Here is a 10,260-nt window from a genome sequence, read left to right on the forward strand (position 1 = left end):
GCTGTTGTACGCGTTCAGTTATTATTGCTAGTCATTATTTTGATAATTTTAATGCTGTTCATTCTCTAGAATCTTTTATAGAATACCCTACTCTTATTCATGTAGTTGTTTACTAAAGTCATCAAACTTATCCATAAATAGTCACAGAGCCGTTAAATTATAAATAATTTCCATTAACATGAACTCAAAATCTTCGTCATCTTCATGTGCAGACATTCGAACTTAGAATCTAGTCAAGTTGCATTTTAACAGCACTGTTTTAGCGATTTATTGAAACCGATTATTGCAATAACCTCCAAGACTCCAGTGGGCCGGGCAATATACATGGTTAATGCAACTCCGATCAATAAAACAATATCTTTAAATTATAATTATACAATAAAACAAATTTAAACATTTTTATTTAAGTATGATAATTAAAGAGCAGATGTGTAGGTTCTTAAAAGCTTAAATTGATGCTAATATGTTCTAAAAAAACCCTAAAATATTCCTAAATATTCCTTAAACTTGTAAATATGCAGATAATATGATTTGTTTTTTTTCCAAAATAATTCAATTAAAACACTAAATAACTTATGTACCATTCCTTTTTGGTAAAATATAAAATATTTAAATATAAAAAATACAAAACAGTTCATGGGTTTATGAATACAATGAAATATATTATATAAAAACAAAATAGTTTAATAAAAACAATACATAACTTGTATGGCCTTTAGTAACAGCTAAGTTATTTAACTATAAAATATAAATCAGTTCATACTTAGTTACCTTTATAAATATAATGAAATATTAATAAAAAAACAAATAAAATTAATAAAAACAAAATTAGTTCATACTTAGTTACCTACTAAACTATATCACCATTAGTCGTAAATACTATATAATTTGTTTTGTTATACGACTCTATCCACTGTTTATGTAAATATTTTAAACTTTTGTTAATTTTCGGTATTTAAAAAAAATAAAAATGAATATTACAAATTTTACTAAATCGTCAGATATTAAAGTTAAAATAATAAACAATATAAAAGTAAAAATATATTTATTATTAGAAATCATTCTTATCACGTTATTATAAGATCGTAAGTACAATCATGAATTAAGAGTAACAGAAAGATCATCATTACCAATTTGATTACAAACAAGTAGATAATTGGATGATTTTTAATTTTTATCATTCTTATATAAAATAATTTTTTTTCCTAGACAAAATTTTTTGCTGGAAAATATCACAAATCAATAAATTAATAATGTATAATATGATTTTTTATGAACAATAATAGAATATTATATTCTAAAATATGAAAAATAGGCTAAATATTCTCTTAAGTCCAAAATATGCTTTAATATGCTAAATAAATTTTTTCCTACGAACTCTGTGATGGATAAGTCGTCCACATTTTTCACTCTCATAAAGCTACATAAAACCAATAAAAATATGTAAAAACCTAAAAATCCGCTCTCTAATGATAACGATTGATGAGGATAAAAATATTAAAAAAATATTATATTTTTATTAAAATATATATTTACACATAAAATTAAGTTTTGTTTATGTAAACAGGTTTAGTCGGTAGGTATCTAAATTATGAGTATCCATGACCGAAACAGTTACATAAACAAATTTTCCAAATTCTATATTTAAATACAGTAACATCAAAATATATGCCTATTCCCAACAAACACAAACATGGATATGACGCTGTTTCCTCACTTACCATACTATTGGTGGTAAACACGGTCGACGGGCCCCATCGACTGTTAGCTCAAACAAAAAAAAAAATAAAAATATTTTTGTAGGTACTATAAAAAGTACAAATTATCACATAATGTAATTTTAAACCGAGAAAACTATGGGCCCTTAACACACGTGGGCCCCGGGGACTTGGCCCCTCCTGGCCCCCCTTAATCCGGGCTTGCCCACATCCAAATTGGTGAAGTCTTATACAAACAAAACAATTAAACTCGTCCTTGCATTAAATATCATTATTTAAAAATGTATTACATAATGTTGTAATGGAAGAAGAACGATAAGCCTAAGTAATAACTCTGTTTTTTAACATAATGCAAGGTGTATTAGTATTTATTAAAAAATACTATACGATGGTAAATAAAAAGTATCTATATTTAATATTAATCAAAGCGTTACTAACTGTGAAATAAGATGTTAGTGTTCGAATGATGTAACAATTAGTGTTTAAATTGGATACGCAATACGAATAATTAAATTAAAATAAATATTTGAGTAAGTCGTATTGACCCTGGCTTACGTAAGTTTGAGACTGACTGGGACTATGAATAAGAATAGGCTAATACGGTTGGCCGAAATCGGCTGTAGATCTAACTAAACGACAATTGTGCACAATTTTATATAAACATAAAAATAAAAAATAAAACGATGAAAATACACTTAGATTTTAACATCTCTTAAAAGAATGGGAAACCAGGATAAGTTATCTCTACAGATATAAATTAAAAATTGTAGAATGTTATGACGTGTTGGGGGACATTTTATACCAATTTTAATATTAGATTACGAGTTTATATCAGAATAATTTAATGACATAAAAGGAATAAATCTAACCATTAATTCATTTTTCATAGGTATTAATAACCCGGTTACTGCCTTCTGTTTGGATAATTTCCATGAAGTGAAATCCGAATACGTGATAATATTTTATACATCAGTATTATGTGAATTTTTATTGTATTTTATTTTAAATTATACAAAAAAAAATTTAAGTGATTTCTTATTTTTTATTTATACCTACATATTTTAATGTATTATAATTTTTAGTTAAATAAATAACTTGATACTCTACAAAAATAAAAGTCTCAATTTATTATAATTGGATAGTATGAATTATGTTCGTTTTTCCATTTATTTCATAAAAAAATATTCGTTGTTAATAGAGACAAGTTAAATTTGTATTACCGAATTATCAAATTTTCCAATAATGCTAAATAATATATTAATTGTACATTGAAGTTGTTGTGCAGTTGCATTTTGTACATTAAAGATGCAACACGTTTATTCTTATATTGCACATATCTTTATTTGTTTAAAAAAAATATCAAGGTTAAACACGTTAGTAATAACGATGTTTGTAAATCAGAAATGAAACTTTATAAAACAATTTTGAGTAAATAATATTGCGGGTAATACAAAAATACAGAAAAATTTCAATATAGTATTAAACATTTTACTAACTATATTTTTAATACACTGACAAATGGTAAACTAGATCCGTACTCGTTGGCTATCTAAATATTCTTTATAGTTTAGTGTATAGGAATTTTAGGGTAGTATATCATTTTTTATCAATTATTTAGTAAATGTACTGTTTTTGTCACTAATTTATATTAATGAATGTCATCACTCACCAATTAGTATTATAATACAATGCATATTGCTTAATATATGCAATAATATGCGATCACATATAATTAAATCTTATCAATTAATTTATTATATAATTTTAAACATTTTTTAACTATTTTTTTTATTACTCATGGCACGTAGTGATATATGGTATTAGGTATACAATTTGTTTAGTGGTTTATTATTTATATCACCCATGATCTAATAACATGCATATCATTATTAAATTAATAGTTCTATACGTTTATATAAAAAAAAAAATATTATAATATTTAGATATTTATTTTTTTTTCACAAAGTATACGGAAAATGTAGTTTTATTGTGTATTATTTAAAAAAACTATTAAAATGTAAAGTATTTTTCAAACTAGTTTTATGCTTATACAGGGCAGATGAGTGGATACAACTTTAGTGTACAATTGGTTTTGAGTTGGTATATTTGACAAATGTGTTAAATTTGAATTCAACATTATATGATTATATATTAAAAACTATTATAAGTTTACCAATATTATCATCACATACTTTTCTTGATATATTTTTAATACTAATTATTTATTAATTTATTATAGTGTTCTTATAGCGGGAGACTGATTTAATTTTAATGTAAACAAATTTTTAAACATTATAAATATTTAATAACTATAATGATACCATTATCATTTTTCTTTTATTTTATACTATCATCAAAAATTAAAAATAGATTCACGATGAGAAACTGTATATGATTAGTACTACAAAAATCAATTTTAATATATTATGAAAGGAGCTATTTTATTAACAATTCAACAGAGCATTATTTATGTATCTTCACTACATTTTTAACAAATAAATAAATAATTTAGAATAAGGACTTTCATGTATCAAAAAATTTAAAATATGCAGTTAAATATGCCATCAAAAAAACTAATACACTAATCGTTATAGCTCTAAAAATTATTTTTTTCTTTAAATATATAATTTTAATAATTTTAGAATATCTCTCTATAAGTTTTAACTGAATTTGATATCAATTTATTGTAATCTTATTTACAACTATGATAAAATAAGTCTTTTTTGACTTAATGAGAATATAGAAACAGTTAAATAAAATAATTATTTGTGTCCTTAATCAAGAAAAAATTCACTGAGAAACATGATTTCCGATAAACCTTCAAAATATATGCTACAAACTAAAAATATGCTTTTATAATCACAAAAATATGTACTTTAAACCCAAAAATTTCAAAATATGCAAAAATAATATGCACTATAAACTTTGAAATTTTACTCATAAACGGTGTGAAATGTATTGTGTTGTTCTTACTTTGCATACGTAAAAGTAAACAAGAAAAAATATGCGAATGCATGAACGTCCTTGATTTATGAATAATATACGTTACAACTAAGTAAACTAACATAACCAACAAGGAATACATCTAAAATCAAAACAGCTAAAAAAATAAAAGTTATTTTTTATGGTCATGCAGTATTAGTTTATACTAAATGAAAAATATGTTAACATTGTTTATTTTGTTTTTAAAACAGATGGGTGAAAGACGGAATACTTATATAAGAATATGATTAGATTCAATACGTTCACACAATTATTTTTGATATTTTCTAATCTCAAATCAAAATGCTCTTCTTAAACCACAGTGTTATTATTATTGCATTTGCAGTAGTAGCAGTTTTGGGTAATGATTTAGAAGTTACACTCGGCCAAATAAATAGTAAGATCATTAAATAAAATAATATAGAATTATTATTTTAAAAATAAATACATAATTATATTGATTATAATGATTGAAATTGTATATCGTAGTTATGAGTTGTATATGTTGTGATTTAGAATATAATTAATTTCCTTTTTATATAATCAAGAAAATGGTTGAATGTTTATACTAAATTAAAATATAAATAGTATCATTTTTTAATTTATAAAACTTTTATAGAAAATAAATACTAATCAAAATATAATTTTTAGGTGATTGTGAAGGTAACATTTTTAATTAATTATTATTTAACAAATAATTAAAACTGATAGTAATAACATAATGTTTTATTAAAAAAAAATATATTAAAAGTTAACATAATAAAGTGAATTATTATGTCATTTACATTTACTTATTTTATAAAAAATAATTATATTAAATCTAACTATGATTGGCTTCTTTCTTATTTTTAATTATATTTATCATATTCAAAATCACTTTAGCTACTAGGATCATTAAATAATTAAATTTTTAATGCTTTTCAAGAATAATTTTATATATTTTAATTTAAATAATTTTAAAAATATTATAGATTTACTAACGAATTATACTGGATTTAAAAGTAAATATTTATAATTTACAGGAAAATTATTTTATTGTTAACATTTTTTTATGAAATATATTTAATAAAGTATTTAAGTATAACATTATTGATGGTTTAAAGCATTTAGTGTGAGCATCTTTAAGATAAATTTAACGAGTACAAATATGAATACATAAATTCGTAGTTAGAATAATTGTATTTGTTATTGTTTTATATGCTTTTTCAAACAACAAAACATTGTATGAAATACTACAAAACGTAAAACGTATTACAATTATGTGATAAAATGTGTATACTATTCTTAAGAGTTATTCGCGTTTCATATTTTATTATTATTTGGAATCGTCGATCCAATGATACTCGTCAAAAGTAAAATCAATTTAAATGAAAATTATGTTTTGTATGCTAGTTGACTATAATTATATAATGCTTAGCTAACTTATTGTTATTATTGTATGCCTCTACAATATGGTTATAAAAAATATGAATAAATAACAATATAAACATATTAAATAACATAAATATAGGTAAGTAACGTGTTCTCAACTATTGCATCCTTTTTAGCAATTAATAAAAAAGTTTATCTACTTAATTTTTTTTCAGATCTTCTTTCTGATGCTGATCAATTCAGCGGGTCTTATGAAGGTAGCAGATTTAAAAATATAAAAATGGCATTTCAAATATTATTAACTTTGTAAATTTCTTCAATAATATATAGCATCTTAATTCTTAGAAGAGTTACCAGCTTATTTTATAATTTATAAATACCTCGAGAAAAAAAGTCAATCGTAAATTATTATCAATTATTTTGATGTGTGACAACAAGTACTTAACTACTTTGAGATAATCCATGGGAAATTCAATCGTTATTTTGAATTACAATTGTTTTTTTTTTTTTTTTTACAATTAATTTTATAAATTCAAAAATCATAGTTGAATAGTATAATAATATGATAACCAAACAATCCATTTTTTAATTTCAATAATTGTATTAATTCGAAAACAAATTGATTTTTATTTATTTATAACCTCAAAATAATTGATCTTTTTATTTTAGCTACTATAAGTACGTATTTTCTGTATTTTTATTTCTAACAGTATTATTAATTTTTCTATTCAATAAGATTTTTGAAAGTTTTTTTTTTTTAAATTATTTATCTATTTTATGATATTTTACTATTAAGTTGGATATAATAAATACAGTAATATGTTGTATAATATATTATTTTATTATTTATTTTATAGATAAAACCAAATGTATGTATTTTTGTATAATTTAATTTTAACTTTTCTTTATTATGATAACAGCTATAAAACTGTATTATAATATAAATTTTAGTTCAATATAAGTTCCACTTAAATAAAAATATTTTTAAATTAAGATGAATAAAGACTGTATTTACACAACGTTTTCATTCATCGTTTATGAGTATGTTCTATTGAAATAAAACTTAAAAAAACAAAAATGACCTACTCTCAAAATTTTCTATAAAACAGATCAAGTTCCTCGATTTTTATTCATTAGATTTTTCTTGATAAAAATACATCAAATTTTATATTTATCATAGTAAAATTATTGAACTCAATGTAAAAAAGTTACCAAACCAATATTGGGAAACTATGTAGGTAGTTAAAACATTGAGAGAATATATTTAAATGTAATATAAAATTGTAAGTTACGTAATTTTGTTGAAATGATAATATTGTTTGTGATAAAACTAGTAAAGAAGTGTAATTTGATGTAATCTCGGGTAAGCTTAATTCTATAGGCAGTAGAATTTAGTTTGGTTTAATTCGGTCTTCCTGTAAGAAATACATTTATTTAAAATTAAAAATTTGAAATCAAAAATAATTTTATAGTTTTAACTCCATTTTTGGTATAACTTTAGTATATGTAATTATGTATCCTAAGAAAATTGCAACGAATGAATACGTAAAAGTATATAGTTATCATTTTACATTCGATTTCATTTATACAATCACAAACGGTTTCATAACAATAATAAGTAGAATAATAAAGAGTGCAGGAACTACTGATGATATCTCATTTAACAACCAAAATTAGCATAATCAAATGTTAGGATATGAATAGCATTTTTAAACAATAAAAATAAACTTTAAAATATAAAAGACCTATTAGAAATCCATACATCAATTAGAATTTATTTGTTTGTTTATATAGCTAAGCAAAGTAAGTGATCATAAATTTCGTAATATTTGATTTAATAATAAAAAATGTTTCTGATAATATAGCTGCTTTTATAATGTTATGCTTCTGGTGTCAAAAATTTGAAATGTTATGGATTTTCTCGTACATGTTGTCATATTATGATAGCAAAACTCTATTACAATTTACAATACTTTAATTATAAATATTGAATGATTAGATACGCGTGTTCATATACAATTTATAGTAAATATTAAATCGTGTAAGAAATACGTTATAATCATTAGTCATATTAATAAGTGTATTAATCTCGTGATAGTTTATCGATCTCAATCTCAATAAAATAACAAACAAGTATAATTTCAATTTAATAATGTTTTATGATATATGATTTTTATTTGTTATATTATCAGAATACACACGTCAATACACAATTAATATAAAAAATATTAAATTGAATAAACAAAACATTATTATTGTTTTAATTTCTAAATTAATCATGCCATCATATCTCATATCAATAATGTTATATTCAAATATTTTATATGATATATCAAAATAAAAATATTATTTTTTTCAGATCTAATGAGTATGTTCAATGTCTATCATTCCATTTATATGTTTTATAAATTGTTTTCCAAATCACTGTTAAACTATAATAATAAATTACTTATATTATTTATGTATTTTATTTTATTTAGACAATTTGCAAAGTAGGTAATTTTTGAGTTTAAAATTCTATTATATTTTTTATCTTGTATTATATGTTTCTCATGCTATCATTTATAAATTATTACAACCATTATCATCATAAAAAGTTTTTATAAAAAAAAGAGTTTTATAAAATTGAAATTGATTTATACTATTTAGGATTTCTTTTTTGAATTAAATATTATGTATGTGCATGCACCTAACTAGATGATTATAAAAAGAAGGATGAACGTTATTTGAAGAAGCCATGTGACCGATTATGTGTGGTGAAAATATAATATATATATTATATATATGAGAATATGAGATCTTAAAGCTAGTTTAAGTTACTTTAAAGTTACATCTACATCGGGTGCTGGTGGTCTCATGCAGTCACTAAATATACACTAATCTCGATCTCAGACATAAGCAATGCGAGGACGAGAAGCTAAGGACGTAGAAAACAAATTCACATAGACAGTTTTAGCAGTTTGGTCGATTATTAAGTACATAGTATTTTGTGTGATATGTTTCTTATGATAATTTTATAAATTATTATCTTCATCTTCATCATAAATTATTTGTGCAAAAAAAGTTATTTTATAATTAAAAATTCTTCTGCGAATGCTATATAATATTGTCTAAGTTAAACATTATTCGTTTTTAACATTTCTCCATTGATAATGATTATTACGATTTTTGTATAGATAATTAATATTATCATTGTTTTTTTTTTTTTTAGTTATACTTGGTATGTTCAAATTGGTTTGTTTTTTCTGATTGAAATGTTTAATTTGACGTCAGTCAGATTTCAAGTTTGTTTTACAACATGAACGAAATTAATATTTTAATCCTTTTTATTAGAATATAAAAATAGTATTTTTTATTTACAATCTTAAGCCAGTATCCTTCAAATTTTGAAGAGCATAAAATATTTTAAATATTATTCTCAATTTTTTATGAAGTTATTTACTTTATTTTATCAAGAGGATAATATATTTTTCTTTCTAGATCCATGGATAGTATAGAAAAGAAGTTTTTATGTTAAATCATTAATTTATTCGTGATTTTGGATAATCTATAATATGTCGTACCTATTTCATTCTAAAATATTTTAAAAACATAAACATTTTTGTTTTCGTGTAGGTATGCTTTTTATCGATGTTAATGATAGGTAGGCTTTAAACTGAAAACAAATTATGCATTGATTTAATATCATCACATAAAATTTAATCATTTTTATTATTGTATGGAAAATAAAACAATGTATAACAGAAAAATAATTTTTTAAATAAATAACAATTTAACATATTATATGTAGTTGTATAATTATTAATTTCTGTTTTATATTGTATGTTTTATATAGATAGAACAAGTAAGTACATTTTATGATTTTTATGATATTTAAATGTTCTTAAATTTTTTACTCACTCATTTTCTAGAACTTCATTCGTAGCTTATTTTTATCAATATTGAAGCAAATAATTTAAATCATTTTACTGTACAAAGAATAAAAAAAAAAATGATGCTGTAAATCGATTAATAAATTTAACAACATCTTTGCATTACATATTAAGCTAAGATAGTTTTTTTTTTCAAAATCAAGGATTTTTATTTTAACCATGATTTAAATATATGTATGGGCGAATGGCTATAATAAACTTATATAAAATACTATCTGACCCGGCCACGCGTTGCTGTGGCTAAAGTTTTTGTTATA

At 22.2% G+C, this 10,260-nt stretch overlaps 1 long non-coding RNA gene across 1 annotated transcript; it reads left to right on the plus strand.

The window, feature by feature from the left end:
• Window positions 1-4,948: 4,948 nt before the first annotated feature.
• On the plus strand, window positions 4,949-5,700 carry LOC112593922. Its single transcript, XR_003114625.1, has 3 exons — window positions 4,949-5,097; window positions 5,352-5,363; window positions 5,672-5,700. It is a non-coding gene; the product is annotated as an uncharacterized LOC112593922 (long non-coding RNA).
• The last annotated feature ends 4,560 nt before the right edge of the window (window positions 5,701-10,260 follow it).

Source organism: Melanaphis sacchari, unplaced genomic scaffold (assembly GCF_002803265.2).
Source record: "Melanaphis sacchari strain LSU unplaced genomic scaffold, SCAv2.0 Contig2141_pilon_pilon, whole genome shotgun sequence".
Taxonomy (NCBI): domain Eukaryota; kingdom Metazoa; phylum Arthropoda; class Insecta; order Hemiptera; family Aphididae; genus Melanaphis; species Melanaphis sacchari.